Source organism: Agelaius tricolor, unplaced genomic scaffold (genome assembly GCF_023055355.1).
Source record: "Agelaius tricolor isolate 1412-34295 unplaced genomic scaffold, bAgeTri1.0.p SCAF_46, whole genome shotgun sequence".
NCBI lineage: Eukaryota > Metazoa > Chordata > Aves > Passeriformes > Icteridae > Agelaius > Agelaius tricolor.
In genome coordinates this window covers 3,402,143-3,419,108 of record NW_027269306.1, presented here as the reverse complement: position 1 = coordinate 3,419,108, position 16,966 = coordinate 3,402,143, and the positions used below count along the sequence as shown (strand labels likewise).

At 37.1% G+C, this 16,966-nt stretch overlaps 1 long non-coding RNA gene across 1 annotated transcript; it reads right to left on the bottom strand.

The window, feature by feature from the left end:
• Window positions 1-430: 430 nt before the first annotated feature.
• On the bottom strand, window positions 431-11,651 carry LOC139604185 (uncharacterized). The gene is made up of 5 exons (XR_011683907.1): window positions 11,432-11,651; window positions 8,008-8,109; window positions 6,027-6,182; window positions 2,232-2,310; window positions 431-564 (listed from the first exon to the last, which is right to left on the bottom strand). It is a non-coding gene; the product is annotated as an uncharacterized lncRNA (long non-coding RNA).
• Window positions 11,652-16,966: the final 5,315 nt, after the last annotated feature.

Below are 16,966 nucleotides of genomic sequence, written 5' to 3'. Positions count from 1 at the left end.
CATATATGCTGAAATATGTGTGTAGTACCTAATGTGCTGTTTCTCTCAAAACAGTAATTTAAGATGAATCTCATTAAAGCCCTTCTTCCTGAGCAGATAAACAAAGTGCTAATGTATTTTTAATGAGGTAAGGTGATTTCTTGCTGTGAAAATGGGCCTAGACCTGTAAAAACACCATTTTCTTTCCACCCAATGAGGATAATGATGAGTTTTTATCAATGCTTCATTGTCCTATTTGCTGCTAAGACTGACCTAGTGAGCTACATATAAGAACTAGGGACTCCTCTGCCAATAAAAAATTCATTATTGCCCTTCTGAAATTGAATTGTTTCATTGTTTGAATTGCTATGAAGCCATTATCATAAATTTCCACAATCATGTTTGAATTACAGATTACAATTTGGTCATGTTTTTTTTTTTTTTTTTTAAATTTAGTTTTCCCAGCTATTGTTGCTGATCCCATCCAAAGTGATGCCCACCAGAACTGGAGGGCATTTATTTTTGGGGAGTTTTCTGTGCTCTGAATAATTTCTTGTGGTTGGAACAACATCCGACTCTTTCTTTCTAAAAAAAAAAAAAAAAGTCATTTTGTCATGTTGAAGAAGCTTCTTAGGAAATATAGCATCTCTCACTTAGTAATTTTATTTCTAAAAGGTAATAATAAGATAATAATAATAATAGATCTAAACATCCTTGTTTTTGAGGGAATCCTTGTTTTTTTTTGTTCCCCCTTGAGGGAAGCATGGAAAGGATTGAAAAAGAGCAATGCAGAGTGTTTCTCAAAGCACAGCATCACAGTATTTTTAGGAAATAAACCCAAAAAAACCCTGAAAAAACTATGTGAAATGCCACTCCTGAAATACAGAAATTCCCCCACAACTGACTAAAACCAAAACAAAGTCAGGAAGTAAATTTTACCCTTTATCCAAAACCTTCAGAACCTCTTTGGTGCCATTTAACACAGAGCACTCTGGGCACTGTGGGAAATTTCTGTTATCTTTGTATATTTGACACTTCAGATGCCATTAAAATAAGACAAGGGAAAAAACATGCATGATTTTGTGTATTTTTACATTATGCTGAGGTATCTCAGGTTTTATTCCCTGAATTAATTAAATTACTTTCTGACATTTCTATATTATTATTACAGTAATGTTTTGGGTTTGGCTTTTGGTTTTTACATTTCAATCATGGCAACAGGTATGACAGACCTGTTGCAAATTTGTCTGTGGGGACTTTTACACTAAATAAATTCCATGTGTTCTTATAAGTAATAAATAATATAATAATAAATTTCACATTCTTCTTATTGCCTCCCTAATTTTTAATTTATGATAATCATTGGATTGTTGCTATACCTGAATCTAGCAAAGCTCTGAAGTATAAAGCTGTCTAATTTTATACAAGGCATCGGAGAAGTTCAAATTTAAGTAAAATCCCTGCTTTTGGGTACAGCCAAAATGTAAGCAGAAACTTCTGAGGAAAAGATAACCCTTTACCAAAAGGCATTTAAATTAATATCTAAACGGTTAATGTGTGTTGCCTACAAGAAAAAAAAATAGATCTGAGACAATCTTAGAAACTATTTTCCTTTCATTTCCTATTTGTAGAAAAACTGCGTCCATAAAATAATTATTGACTTCAAATTGAACCTCAACAAGTGGCAAGAGTAATTTGTGAATTATTGGCACTTAGGTTTTTTTCCACTTGGGACTTTTTGTGGAAACACATTTTTAGAAATATCTGAGGCCAAATTATTACTTGGTTGGTAATAACAAATACTCATCTAAGTGTGCAGATTCTAGACAAAGACAAGGGAACTTTTTTAGGAGCATTTAATTTCAATGAATGGAGATTAGTTTTGAAGAAAATTGAGCAGTGCCATCTTTTGTTGGAAGAGACTAACTGCAACACTCAAGTGACAATATTTGGATCAGTTTTGGTTTGTGCACACAAATCTCAGTTTTGTTTATCACTAATAGGACAGAGATTTTTTCCTTGCTGAACCCAAGAAAGAACATTTGCTGCATTTGGTGAATTTCTGCTGAGAAGACTTCAAGAACAAACACTGCTACAAATAAAATAATCCTAGACAGGTATCCTTCTATAAATGAAAACAGCCAGGTCAAATCCATAAGAATTGGTTGTGTCTTTGCTAGAATAAAGACAATGCATTCAAGTTTGCTGCAGCTGACATTTCTAAGAAGGAGAAATAAAATAAAAGCACCTACCTGTAACATTTTCTTCTGCTGAATCACACTTTTCTGAGAAGAGAGATCGAGTCAAGGGTGCTCAGAAGGTCTTGGCTTTCTGTTGTGCAGCTCAGGGAGAAAAGAGTAAAATGAAAAATAGCAGGTGAAGAGCACAAAAAACATGGAAAATATCTCATCCCTGGTTTTACCCATTGTGTGTGATGGGGACTTAGCAGGGACTGGTGCTTTATGAGCAGAGCAGTTTTTAAGTCGCTCAGTGAAATGTCTTAGTGCCTTTCAAAACTGGGAGTTCTGTTTTCTTTATCAATACTATCAGTTCTTCATTTCCTTAAGTGTAAAGACATGTCAGATCCATACCTATTATTTTTTATCTATTTTTCAGAATTTTTACTTTCTTATAATACTCCTGGGAGTTCTTTCTGTAACTTTTGTAGCTGGTCAAACCAGGACTCCCTAATCTGGATTTGACTGACAGTCTCTTGCTGGAGATGAGCAGTAGATTACCTACAGGCCTCTGCAGCTGGATTTCAGTACCTCAGCAGGAGGAGAAGAATATTTTTCAAAAAGAAGAGTAGAAGAAGAAAATCCTTCAAAAGGCAGAAGAGAGGAAGATTATTCTTTAAAAAGAACAGAAGAATATTTCTCAAAAAGAAGAAGAGTAGAAGAGTATTCTTCAACAACAAGAAGAACAGAACAAGAATATTCTTCAACAAGAAGAACAGAACAAGAATATTCTTCAACAAGAAGAACAGAACAAGAATATTCTTCAACAAGAAGAACAGAACAAGAATATTCTTCAACAAGAAGAACAGAACAAGAATATTCTTCAACAAGAAGAACAGAACAAGAATACTCTTCAACAAGAACTGAAGAAGAATACTCTTCAAAAAGAAGAGTAGAAGAAGAATACTCTTCAAAAAGAAGAGTAGAAGAAGAATACTCTTCAAAAAGAAGAGTAGAAGAAGAATACTCTTCAACAAGAAGAAGAGTAGAAGAGTATTCTTCAACAAGAAGAAGAGTAGAAGAGTATTCTTCAACAAGAAGAACAGAGGAAGAATATTCTTAAAAAGAAAAACAGAGGAAGAGTATTCCTCAAAAAGAAGAACAGAGGAAGAAATATTCTTCAAAAAGAAGAGTAGTAGAATATTCTTCAAAAAGAAGAACTGCAGAATATTCTTCAAAAAGAAGAGTAGAAGAATACTCTTCAAAAAGAAGAATAGAAGAATATTCTTCAAAAAGAAGAGTATGAGAAGAATATTCTTCAACAAGAAGAATAGAGGAAGAATATTTTCCAAAAAGAAGAATATTTTTCAAACAGAATTGAAGAAGAATGTTTTTCAAAAAGAAGAATAGAAGAAATGTGCACATTTACACCATATATTAAATGGATTTATAGTACATATACTTCCCACCACAGAGGAAATTCCCACATGGAAGTGCAAGATGATGGAAAATGCTGGTGGGGGAGGGAGAGAAGTGCCAGAAGAGGGGAGAGCTCTCCTTAATAAAACCCTCTTCCTAGGCTTAAACCATCCTTTCACGTGAACATCCAATATTCCAATATATACAGTTATTCCAAGATAGCAATTAATCCAATATGTCCAGTGATTTTTCCTCAGCTGGGAGAACTGCCCCCAGCCATCACAAACTGCAGCAGGAAGCACAAGACTTGGATCATCCTCTGCATCTGTGCCTGTAAAAACTCCTGGATATTCTCCATCCAGATGCTACCTGAGCTTGAGCACTGAAAATATCTGAAGTGACAGCCACAATAATCCTGCTCTATCCAAGCCCCAGATCATCCAATTTGTTAGATTTTTTTCCCCCCCTGGGAATATCCAAATCTTTGCTAGAAATGTGTCACTTGACAAACAACATGGTTTCACAAACCACTATCAATACTTTAATATAAAATGTATTTTCCCTTGGAGTCTCTAAATTTACTTTCTAGCTTACAGTTCTTGACAAACATTGTTGAAACTGATTTATTTAGTTCTTGAGAAATGGTCCACTTCCTATAAAAATGATAGAATCAAACCATTCTTTTTGCTTTATTTATATTTACACACATAAATGTATGTGCATATATACACATATACATACATATAGATTTAATATTTAATATATATTTTATATACATGTATTATTATATACATATATATGTATTATATAATATTATATATTGAACATACAATGTCATATATATTATATTTATACATATATATATTACTCATGTATGTAATTATGCATCATTATAAGGAAAATAATTCATCATTTCTAAGACCAATAACAAACTCTATAAGACCTTCATCTTTTTATCTGTCAAGGCCCCAGATTTAGTTATATTCCAGTAGCTTGTATGAAGCAGCTTTGGAAAACGTATTATTTGCCACAGCTCATCTCATTAACAAAAAAAAACCTTGTAAAAATAGATATCAGAGAGATAATATTTAGATAACACCTAGACATATTATTCTTGCTTATTTCAAAATCCAAAACACGATTTGCAGAATAAATGTCTCCCTCTAATTAATTTTGATAAGAAATAATTCGATCCAATGTGTTAATAAATAATTAATACATTAATATGTTCAATCAACGAAATTATAATATAGATTTTATTCTTGGTTTTCCCAGCAGGCTTTGCTGATGACAGTTTCACAACCTCAAAAAATGAACTGGAAAATATTTCATCTGGTTGTAGGAGTAAAAACTGTACTCCAACAGCAAAATGTTAATGAGCACGCCCCTATCAGTCTGTGTCTTTTGTGGACACAACTTGATCACAAGGTTTCACATGGAAATGATTCAGCAGTTTCATTCTATGTCCTTAGTTCCTAGAATATGTGAGCAGTAAATTTGGAAAGATCTGAGTGCCACTGATTTAAATCTTCTCTAAATAACATGTCTTAGAGGTTTGGCCACGCCAGTGCTTTCATCAATATTGGTGCAAACACACATCAACAGAATGCCCTAATTATTATTTTTTTTTTACCAAAATAAACTTATTGGAGTTAGAGTTTAATACATTCAGACTTGCCAAGCAATTTCTCTATTACATAGGGTGGTGATGGTGGTGGTCTTTAACCTAAGAACATAAACACATTTGAGTGATATAGGAAAAGTATTTTTGTCCACAGTCAATGGTCAACTAAAAACAAAACAAAAAGAAGTTTGTGCTTGGAATGCTCCTTTGTAGAGCAGGAAGAGTTATTTTCCTCTTCTATAAAAGAATAAAAGTTCCAGGGGGAGAAAAGAAAAAAAAAAAAAGAGCATGGTAAGAGAGCAAGGACTGCCCAAAAGTCCTGCACAGTTTTGGGGTTACCATGAGAGTGGTGATGCCTTTCCTGCTGCAGTGAGTGACAGGGGGCATTGCTGGCTCTCAGATCAGTTTTTCATGCAACAAAATTTACATTACAGCTCCCAGCTGTAGTTTGTTAAAAGTTCCCAGAGTAAAAACTTAGACTGAGGGAATGTTCTGGGCATTTTTTTCTTTTTTTTTTTTTAAGAAGTAAACCTCATAGCTTTTGACACTGAATAAAACGAGCTGTTCCTGCACAATGCAAAACCCTCCTTATAATAGCAGATACATGAAAAAGCAGTAAAATCAACCAAAAAAAAAAAAGATAGCACAAATCTCTTCTTCAACAATTCTTACATATTTCCTTTCAAGACTGGAATTTTCAAGCTATCCCTTCCATATACACTGCTTTGAGAGGCCAGGCATATCCTGCAGTGCTTCCAGAGCATTCATGGCCTTGCTCTGCCCTCACTAAGTTCCTTTTCCCAAGTAATTAGGTGGTACCTACTTACATGCAGCAGACCAACCTCCGTCTCACACATCCATGCCTCATTTCCTCATTTACTGCTCTTTGCAGCCTTGTTATTTATTTGCTTTAATATTACACTTCCAGCTCTATAGCCAGATGAGTCACACTCATTGCCATCCACAGCAGCGCTCTCCAAGGCCTGTGGAACAATAAAGTCATTTATAAAAGCTTCTCCACCAAAGTTACATGCAGGGAATCTAACCTTTATTTTAGTGGCACTTGAATTATGATGAAGCTCCATTCAGAAAAGATTATTCATAATAAGAAATAGAAGAACATAATGCACGTTATACTATTAAAAAAAAATTAAAAAAGAAAATAAATGAACCCACAACACCACAACATAATGGTGTGAGACACAAAAGCTTACAATCACAAACTCTTCTTCATTCAAAACCAGAAAAAAATAAAATAGACTGAAAATTTCAGAGCATTTTCCTTCCTTGCCATGGAAAAGGGGAGATGTAATTCTTAGAAATTTCTTCACTAAATACAGAATGACTGATTTATTTCATTACAGCAGGAGAGCATGTTAAAATATTGTCTCCCTGTATGCTGTTCCCTGTTCAGCTGCCATTATTCCACCTACATTTATTGCATTTTGCAATTAGAATTTGGGATAAGAAAGTAATTGCAACCTTCCTGAAAGGGACATCAAAAGAGACAAAAAAATCCGTGTGGGAAAAAAAAGAGAGGGGTTCTCTCCAACATGGCTTCTAACACACAAAAAAATGTTTCTAGCCAAGAATGAAGAGATGCAGAACTCCACTAAAGAATATATCAATATAAAGAAGAATATATTTACCTGTCAGAAAGGGCAACTCCTGTACTTTTTCCATGAAGGAAAGTACCATTGTTTCAATACAGAAACATGACTTGTGAAGGCATTGTACATTGCTTTTTCTGTCATTTTAGCCACAAGTTTCAGCACATTGATAATGAAAGGAATAGAGGAGATGGAAGAATTGTAATTTATTTATATTCATTTGTATTCATATTAGTTGTGGCCTGGCATGTGTACCTCTCCCAGTCTACAAAACATAAGATGACCTGTCCTGGTAAAATTTGTTTTTGGGAGAATGACAAAAATGCTCAACAGCATTCCCATGTTAAGGAAGGAATCTCTTATTACAGGTGAGAATTTTCCCAAAATTCCCCAAAAAAACCCCAATTTTTTTTGGCCAAAATATCCCAACTTTTGTCCCAACAATTCCCAATTTTCCCCAAAAATTCCCTTTTGTTTTTTTTGCCAAAAATCCCTGAAAAAAATTCCTAGCAGTTCCACTTGCTAGGAAAATAAAAATTACTCAACAACAAAATAAAAATTAACAATTCAGAATTCAGAGTCTAATGTTGTGTAGCTCATGAATTCTGTCAACTTGGATTTAAAATGACAAATGAAACCTGAACAGATGAGCACTGCAGAAATGGAAAAACACTAGGTTTTGGTTTAATTTTTTGTTAAAAACCAACCAAACAAATATATAACATTTCCTTTATGCAGTATAAAAGGGGGCAGTGAAATTCAGGAACTAGACTCCTACACTCCTAATCTGAAGTTTACAACACACATAAAATGAGATTATTTTGTCAGAGCAAAAAGATGACTAGTTAAGCAACAAAAAACCATTAAGAATTACAAACTGCAGTTTTGTCCATGGGAAGAACATCCTGTTCACATTTAAGAAATATTTGTTTTCTTCAAAATTAAACTAGTGTTACATACAAATTTAAATAGCATAAGTTCTCACTAGCTTAAAAAAAAAAAGGAACCCAAACACAACAAATATTAAATATATCATTTTAGTACCACTGCAATGCTATCAAAAATCAGAGCACATTTCATGCTTGCAGAGGATGGTGAAGAGGAACACATAATTTATACCACCTTCAAAATCTGCTCATTTTATAAATTGTACCATGAGAATCATATAATAAAGTTTCATTAATTTTTGTTTTCATACCTGCAGATTTCTGGAGACCATGGCACGTTACAGACCTGTATAAATGTCACATACACAATTTTCAGCCTTCCTGTATGGAAAATGCGAAATTTCTGTAGTATCCTAAAAGGAAGATAATCATCTTGGGCTGTGCACTGGCATTGTTAACCAAGTCCTTCACAGCAATAGTGCACATTCTGTAATTTTCCCCAGAGCTGCAAACTCTATGAGATGCTCACTCTGGGGAAGGATGTGAGGCTGTGAATGTTGGGGACATTTCCAGGGAGATCCTCCTGGGAGGAGGGAGCTCAGCCAGTGGCAGCTGCAAACTGTGGGGATGCCTTGGATGCCTTGTGCAGGCTGCCCTAGAGCAGGGGCTGGGCAGAGCTAAAGAATCAAGCAGGGATGGATTCAAAGCATCTCCTCCATGGATCCACCTTGGGCAGCACCAGAGCCCAGCCAGGCCTGCACCCAAGATGAACCAAAATGGCCCCAAAATGCACCAGCGCTCCCGGGCTCTCTCCCTTGGATCAGTTCTGCTCCATTTGCATCTTGCAGTTCATTGTCCCATTCCAGCTTTAGCCCCTGCAGTCCCACCCTGCTTGTTTTTCTCTCTGCAGCCCACGGGGTTTGTGCTCTTGGGCTGAGATTGGGATCATTTGTCCTTGGTGCCCAGCTGGAGCAGGAATTGTTTTGTCTCCCTGCTCTGTGCACAGAGCTCACCATCCCCTCATGTGAAGCTCAGACCCACACACTAAAGCAACACAGAATGGGAAAAATAGAAAAGCCAAAACCTGAGGCATCAGTGGAACAGTGGTGTTGGAAACATCACCTCAGCAAGGTGCCAAAGACATTGCTCTATGTTGCCTTGCCAGTTCTGAAGAGAAGCAGCTCTTCACATTGGCAAATAAAACCAGGGTTGCAAAACCACAGAGGTGAAGCTGATAGTACCCCCCTCAACGATTTAAAAATGGATCTGGATCCAAGGCTTACTTGCTCTTTTCCATCCAAAATAGTTCTATATTAAATATTGGTTATTCAAAAATCAAACACCAACCTGTTTACTGGAGAAGCACCAACAATAAACAGCTTTATCTCAGCACTTGGATGATAATTCTGCAGCCTCTAAGTTAAAGACATGCACTCAGCTCTTCCACATCCTTTGAGGAGCCTGCACTGCTGTAATTGTAGCCTGTGTTTGGAAATCTAACCATGTGATAGGATTCATGGCAACTTCAGTAATTAAACCCTTATCAGAAGCAGGAGAGAGCACAGGGGGGCAATAGAAAAACCTAAATAAACCTGAATTCAACGTAAATAATTTACTTCCTTCTTCAAATATAACCACCCTTCAGGGAAGCTTTCTTCATATTGGTGGTGCTTCTTTCAATTCAGGCTTCATTATTGGGCTAGAGGCTGTCTCAGATTTCTGATGGTTGGGCTAATTTATGTCAATATTGAACTCAGTTAAACAAAGAAAAAAAGTTGTGGAATAAAATTTGCAAAATTCTTATGTTTGAAACAAGCATTAACAATACTGAGAATATGAGTATTTCACAGAAAGAAACGTGAGGACACGTGCAGTGCTCACAGAAGGGGTGAAGACAAAGAGTTGATTTTTTGTAACAAGCATACTAAGGAACTGTTCTTATAGAACTTGATATAAAGCTGTTTTTTTCCAAAATTGTGTATGGTTACACTTCCAAAATCCCTTGTCCTGTATCTCCTTCTGCTTCAGGTGGTGTTCCAGTGAGTTTAATGAATGATACATGAAGGGTTGTTAGGAAGTTGTGCTGTAGGGAAAGACTTTTCTGAGTCATCAGCAGAGCTCATCTGTAGACTCATTAATTTGATTAAAATCACAGCTTGTTATAGGCTGCCTGGTTATGCAATTTTCAAGTGTTCCATAGTCTGAGATCTCATTAAATGAACTTTTGGTTTTTTGCATGCCTTTTTTGCTTTAAACTATCACATTATTATATTGTTTGCATCATCACATGTGCCACAGGTCATGCATGTGTAACACCTGCACCTTGGCAAAAGAATCCTTCTCAAGCCTACAAGGAATTTAATTCAGTTTGCAGCTCTTTGATAGGGTTTGGAATTATCAATCATTCAACACATGCAAATATTACATAGCTTTGATACTGGGCCCATGTCATAATTTTGGAAAACTGTATTCTATTTTGAAAAACTCTCCATAGAGAGTTTTTCATAACATTAACAAAAAAAACAACCAACCAAAAAAAAAAACCAAAAAAAACCCCAAAAAACTTCTCTCCCTAAATAAATGAAAAAACCCCAAAATTCAAAATAATAAACTAATTAAAAATTTGACATTTTATTTCTTTACATTATCAATAAGAAACTATTAAAAATTGTAAAAAATTTACTTGAATTCTTAGTACATTTTATTTTAATTATCGTTCTTATTAATAATGATGTTATAGAAATAATAATAAAATTATTAACTATTAATTATTAATAAAACTTTAAAAGTTTAAATCTACTTTACCTAGTCCTAATCCTAGCTCACAACAAAAAATAAATACACTAGTAATTAACCAACACCAAACCCACCACACTCATTGATACATTAACCAAAAAATCTCAAAATCAATAAAATCTCAAATTAACAAAGCAAAACCACTACAGCCCATCTCTGCATCCAGTTTGAAAAATAAGTACCTAACCCAAAGGTACTTCTGATAAAAAAAGCCTCTAACAGAATTTAAACAACAATTCGAAACAAACTTAATTTCTCTTTTTCAACAAGTAAATACAAATAGGAGGCAGGCAAAAAAACCCATCTGAACAATTAGTTCCATAACTGCTTTCCTGAATGCACTTCTTTCCCTGGTGGCCAAAGTTATTAAGGTCACAGTGATAAGATTATTCTTTCTATGAATTACTCAGTATTACAAACCACAAGGCAATCAGCAATAAATAAAATATTACTCTGAATCATCTCAAGAGATGCCAAGTCAGTAGGTAGCAGATAGGCCATTACAGCTAAAAAAACCCAAAAACCTGAGCAAAGCCAACTCAGTTCAAAGTTCCAGCTTGTATTACTCTTCTACCAACTATGAGCACCATTTTTACAAGGAATATGTAATGGTTTGAGTCATCTCCAATCCACCCTCTCCAGTGGCTGCAGGAAGTTGCTCTGTGTCACCAAAGGTGCAGCAAACACCCTGCAATGTGGCTGTGTGAGAGCAGAGAGCTGTAATGGAACACTTCCTTCCAGACCTGCTCTTTGGGGAGCCCTTGCTGCCAGGCCTGTGTCTCACATTGCTGGCATTACCTGGCTCTTTCCTGCTCGACTCCAGTTCTGCAGGGAACAGCTCCTAACTCCGAGTTCACCGGGAGCATCGTGCTTGCTAATTAGGAGATGTGAGTGACAGACAAATTCCCAGCACCAGGGTGGGCTCCAGACCCTTCTTACCCGAGTTTCATGCAGTTCTCTCTCATAGACACAGCAAATGCTCTTGCAAAGCTTGACATTTTTCCCAGTCACTGCAAAGTTGTATCCTGAAGGTAAAATAGAAAAAGAATGTTTCGCTTGCTGCATGGATATTTTAAACAAACTCTGAAAATTTAGAGACACAAGCGTTCTGTGAGCGTTGAAAAGGAACATATAAAGTTAAAAAAAAAAAAATCCCATATTAACCAAGCTTCAATAGAAAGCACCTATTGCTGGTAAGGTTTTATTATGAACATGGAGCTTAGCTCAGTGGATTCATCTGAAATATGCCACATGGGACTTAAGCAAAGGGAAATCACTTTTCTGGGAAGTGACTATTACACCAGCTAAGAAATTATCAGAGCTGTCAGCAGAAGGGTTTACTTGGGTTATTTTATGTGAAATGTGATGAAGTCCTGTTTTAAAACCTGGGCCATCCATCCCCCATCAAGGTAATCAGCTCTCAGGAAACAACACCACATGGAGGAGCCAGTGAACGCATCTTCCTGGAGCTGAGGCATTTTACACTTCCTAGTACACAAACACATTCTTCTACCTGAGCACTGCTCAACTTACACCAACAACAAGAGAAAGATCTATCAAATAGCACAAGAGAAATTTGGCAAATGCCACATTAAAGCAAAAACCTTACTGAGATGCATCTGAAAAAGGAAGTACAGTAGTCATAGGGCAACAGAAATGTCTAAATCATAGAGCTGAAAGTAATTTTGAACCAAAGATGACACAGAATTTAACTAGTGCAATTTAACAGAGTGATATTGCTCCTCTGGCCTGGCTCACAACACGCTGTTGCACCTTCATCCAAATTAACTTCTTTCTTTGACACTGTGATGGACCTTTCATCTGCAGCTCCTCTGCATTTCAACAAGACACAATCTTGTCTCTGAATGAGGATGAGCTGAGCAGGCAAGGTTTGAGAGATTCATCCTCATGGATCTTGGAGCTGAGCAGCATGCAAAGTCATGCACAAGGCTGATCAAGGAATCAGGATTTGAAAATGTTAGTGGTTTAGATGTACTTTATTAGCTACTTCAATATACAACTACAAAATATTGTCATTCAGAGGGTTAAAAAAACCAAACCAGGGTTCATTTAGCACAGCATGGCCAGCTGGGCAAGGCAGGGATTGTCCTGCTCTGCTCTGAGCTGGGGTGGCCTCACCTCCAGTGCTGGGGCAGTTTTGGGAGCCACAACATAAAAAAGAGATGAGGCCATTAGAGACCATCCCAAGGAGGCCACGGGAAGGGGAAGGAGTGTGAGGAGCTGCTGAGGGCACCATATCCTGAAATTCTGTCAACACCAAAAATAAAAAACTGACTATGAAACAATGTGTGTTCTCCTTTGATGTGCATGACAACATCTCTCTAGTACACGTGGTTATTAAGTGGATAATCTTCACATGATATATTGCTTTTATTTTAAACAGGCTTTGTCCCCTGGAATCATGAACTATACATCCATGGACTATGGAATGGTTGCAGCAGGAGGCCCCTCACCTGTACACTCACAGAGTGATTTTCCACCTGCAAATCATCATGAGTTATGTAGCACACTTATTATCACCTGATCAGAGTTTACAAGTAGCTCTAGTTTACAAGTAGCTCTAAATTTGCTCCAGAGAGCTCAGCTGAGATAGCTACCGAGCTGTCTGACAGCACCTGGTTTTGCTTTGAGTCTGCTTCTCCACTAGGCAGATTTTAGTGATTCTTTTTTTCCCCTCCTATTTCTGCTACAACTCTTGGGGGAGCATAGAGTTGGCTTTTTCATCCAAAACACTCCTAGAAATTTACCTGCCCACCACTAGTTGCAATTGGGCTACAATTGGATTGTTGAAGGTCCCTTCCAGCTGGAACTACTCAAGTCTCTTCTCCCCCATCCTGCTCTTTAAATAACTTATGGAGTTGTAGGAAATAACTGACAGGTTCATACCTAAAAATGACTTGTAAATTTTATCTAAAAACTGTCTAAAAAAATACCTAAAAGCTGTATTGGCCAGTTTCATTGATACGAAAATGAACACGTTTTCCTTATGTGGGGTCTTACCTGAATTTACCAGCTCCAAGTAGATCTTTTAATTCCTCTCCACCCCTGAGAGCCTGTTGAGTTTACAGGACATCTAGGAGCATAACACTCCTATGAAATCCAAATCCTGTAATTGTGCATTTCACCCATCCCTCAAATTGACAAAGAATTCACCCCAGAAAAACAAATAAACCCCACAAGCAATAATTTCACAATAAATTCCCAATATTGCACAGGAAATAGCAGGAAGAGGAAGAGTTCATTGATTAAAGAATTGGTAAAGAATTAATCCTTTCAAAACCAGTCTCTCTAGAAGGCAGCAATTTTGCCATCAAAAGCTGGAGCAGTGAGTTAATGAACCCAAGATAATTACTTTTCACTGGCTCTGGCTACTCTGTTCCTCAAAAGAAGTTTGGATGACTTCTTTTTCCTGGAAAGCAGTGGAAATGTGAAGCAGAAATGAGAAAATAGAAGTTTCAATTTCTAGGGTTTTTTTTCCCTTCAAGTGAAACATCAAAGTACCTGTCTGGGGAAAGAAAAACATTAATTGAACTCCTTTTCTAGCAAAATTAGCATGACAAGGGGAAAAAAGTGTCCTCAGCTCATTTTGCATGAAAACTGGACCATCCAAGAATAAAAAACCTCTCAAGATAAAAGTCTCACTAATGAAAAACACTGTAAGACATTTATCTGTTTTTGAGAAAAAAACTTTTGTTAGCTGGAGGTGGCTGGACTTGGATGGAAAGACTCATGAAAGGAAAACTGACTGGCATCAAAGAACCATGGCTCAGTATTTTTATTTACTTATTTTATTAGAATGAGCTTTGGAAAGGTTGTGCTTAGCACAGTTCCATTCTTCTGGGCAAACTGCTATACAATATATATCTTGGAAGAGAGAGAGAGAATTATTTTTAAAGCTACAGATGACGTGGATTGCCTGAGTTCAAGCAGTGTTTGGACAATTCTCTCAGGCACAGAATTTGTCTCATGGTCTTTAAGCCTAAATCTACCAGTACTGTTCAACTTTTAGAGAAGATATTGGTTAATGAGCATCCAGAACTGTAAAGAAATAGTTATCTTTCCTAAAGAAACTGCAAATTAATTAATATTCATGTATTACTAAATGAGGCATACAAACTTTTGGCTTTGTACATAAAACATGAACTAAGATCACAAAATGATGGAAACCATACAGATATTTGTTATCACTGTAGCATTGTTCCTTCCAGAGTATCTCTCATCTTCTCAATATTCTAAGACTTGACTTTTGGGTGAAAGAAGGAGCCTGTAACCAAAGACACCAGAGAATTCTTGAATTCTTACTTTTTTGGTACATGCAGAGCCTCTATTTAAAGTCTCATACAAAAGGTTTCTATAGAAACCTGAAGGACTCAGCCAAGTGGTGCTGAAAAGCTGGACCCTGAGGCCTACACAAAACCCACACAAACATTTATCTCTTGCACTGGTTCCTCAAGTCACTGATCTCTATCCTGCTTCAGCATCCATCCTTTATGCACACTATTGTCCCTTACACTAGCATGCCCTATCTCTGGAAATAAAACTTGCTGGTGGCTGTTGGAAACATGGCTTTGACTCAGATCCCAAGGCTGGAGAATTGAAAGTTAGCTCTGATCTCCTTTTTGGCATGCACCATCTCCCAGGACAGGTACTAGGAGTTTTACTTTTTCCAAGGAGCCTTTTGTCCCATATAGAGTTGTGCTTTAAACTGCTACTCACTAAAAGAGCAAGTATTTTTGGTTGCTTCTGAAAGTCATATTTCCATAGTGATGCTGGCAGAAATGTGCAATACATCATGGTAAGTGAAACTTCACTCACTACCACAGACACTGCTCCCAGCTACCATTTCAAACCCAGTCTGGAGTATTCTAAGTGCAAAACTCTTTTTTTTTTTTTTCTTGAACCCTATTTTATGATTATGTTAATTATAAAGCATTCAGTCTTCTTAATTCTCAGGTTGTTCCCTGTTTCTGGGTGGGTTTGTTTCAGCTGGAAGCAGGTAAGGGCTCATTTCAGGATTCAGCTGCCTGAGGCTACACCAGAGTTCTCTGCCTCTTTGCTGAGTGGGGAAAACTCTCCCCCTAACAGTGCTGCAGCCCTACAATTGTACTTTCAGAGTGCTTCTGAAAGCATTCCTACCCTTGGCAGAATCTCTTTCCATCCTGCTTCTTTTCATAGTCCAGCCACCAGGATCCTTGTTCCTGAACAGTTTTCCCTGTGTTTCTCTCCTAGGATGCCTATTAATGTGCCAGTTTTGGTGGTTGTCAGGGCCTTGTAGAAATCCAGAGATACACTGGATTTTCCAAACCTGAAAACTTTCATGAGCAGAAGGTGCAGCACAAGAAAGGTGGAAGGCAATTCACCTCTGCCACTTACTTGGGGCAGCTTTCCCACGTGCTGGAGAGCACGAACCCCACATTCCTTGTACCTATTTAGTGGGAGATGACTCTTGCACAGAATCTTTTTATTCCTGGCAATATTCTCAGAACTGCAGATTCCTTCATTTCCCTAACTTCTATTATCCCATTGTGTCTCAATCCCTGTTGAAAAACATTTCAACAAGAACTTCTTCCCACTACACCCAGAAAAACCTGCAAGACCAAGAGAACTTCAGAGCTCAACATCAATGGCAATGTTTGACAAAGAACCATCTCTCCAAGAGACATGGAGCATCCATTTCTCACAGCATTTGCAGCGCTACAATAATAGGACACACCAGAGATCCAGTCCAAAAGATTATTCATACCATGGATGAACAACTCTCACAAGTGCTATGGAGTTTGGGGCAAGTTTATCTTTGTAAAGAATTCATGACATCCCTCCTTTCAATCCTCTCAGGTCCACCCACACTGACATTTCACAAACCAAACTTCTCTGTAATACCTCTCAGCACAAGGCGTTTTCTACACATCTGTTCAGGTCAACAGCAAATGTTCTCATTTTCTAGCCTGAAAAAAAAAAACCAAAACCCCAGCACCCTCCAGAAAAGAAAAGAAAAGAATATACTCCCTCATCCTTATAATAAAGACTACTCAAGGTCGAGGTCAAGATCAAGAAAAAAGGTTTTTGTCCTCATCTTCTGTCCTCCCCTTAGCTTGTGCAAGACCTCCTTTCACAGGGTGCACGATACATTTCCAATTGGAACTCTGCAACTCTTGCAAGTTCTTTTTCCCAGGGATAATCCACATCAGACAGAAACAAAATGACAGATAGTGAATATCTTGGTCTATTTCCCACTGCAAAAATAGGGAGCTACCTGTTGTGGTGTTGTTGTGAGGGTCCCCAGGATGAGGTGAGATGTGATTTGACTCCAAGTACTCAGAAGGCTGATTCATTGTTTTAGGATACTGTATTATATTAAAAGAAAATTATATACTAAAACTACACTAAAGAAAGAGAAAGGAGACATCAGATGGCTGGACAAGAATGAATAATAAAAACTTGTGACTGACCAGA